Raw genomic sequence first — 1,194 nt, 5'->3', positions numbered from 1 at the left:
TCATTTGACCCCAATATCCCTGGATAATGGGGCAAGTCCACCATATATGCGCCATAGTTCCCCTTCGTCCACATCCCCTCCAGCATAAGCGGGAAAAATCACCATACATCCTATGCATTCTAGACGGAGAGAGGTACCAACGGGTAAGTAATTTATAATTCATCTTTTCCATGGTACATGCCATCGAGGATGTATGTGTTAAAGCCAGTAACTTAATTTTTTGTTCAACAGACAGCTGGCTGCCCAAGTCCCTCTCCCATCTAGTCAAGAAATCGGGAAACTCTGGTCTCCCAAATTCCAACAAAATTTTATAAAAGCAGGAAATGTACCTGGCAGGCCTACTACTTAAAAGAAACATTGTTTCAATAGGACTCGGATCCCTTAAAGATCGTAATGGTCTCAGATCCCTTAAAGATCGTAAGGGAGCGATGCATGAAAGAGCTGTAACTGTGAATATCGCCAATAATCAATAAATGTCAAACCATTAGAATCTAAAAGGGTCTCCAGAGGTGCCAACACCGTGCCCCTAAGCACGTGATGGAGGCGGATAGGCTTATCCACGTGCGAATTGTTAAACTTCATGTCCCATTTACCCGGCATAAAATATGCGTGACCAGTCAAGGGTAGCAGAGGAGAGTTGTATCGACATCCAGCTTAACGTTTTTTAAAGGACAAAATGGGCTTTAATTTGATGTAACATATGCTTTATAAATTCTCATTTTTTTATATTAACAAAATGCAAAAATAAATGGAAAAAAAAACACAGCTTTGGCAATAATAACATGTACATAATTAGTGTACCTAACAAAGTAATTCATTTCAAATTATTTTATTTGTCCTAATTTATAGGGTATATCATATGCTTGGGATTTCAGTTTATTTTTGGAGTTATAGGTTACAAAATACAAGGAGTGAAATACAATTTTAGTGTGGAACATTTTAGAATGTGGTATGTTTGTCTCCTATCTTTTTTTTTAATTACACTTATTTTTTTAAACCTTTTTGACTTTTTTCCTTTTTTTAAAAAATTATAAAAAATTTGAAAAACTTTATTTATTTTAAACTAGGGGGCACTATGGGGTTATTGTTTTATTTACAGGGGCTTTGATACTTAGTATTTCTGAGTAGAATACAGTGTTCTCCTCAGAGATACTTTGTATCACTTTTGTAACACAGCAGCCTGTTTACAAAACA

The sequence above is a fragment of the Nanorana parkeri genome, unplaced genomic scaffold (assembly GCF_000935625.1).
Source record: "Nanorana parkeri isolate BGI_ZX_2015 unplaced genomic scaffold, ASM93562v1 scaffold1117, whole genome shotgun sequence".
Lineage (NCBI taxonomy): Eukaryota > Metazoa > Chordata > Amphibia > Anura > Dicroglossidae > Nanorana > Nanorana parkeri.
Note: the sequence above shows the minus strand (reverse complement) of the source record.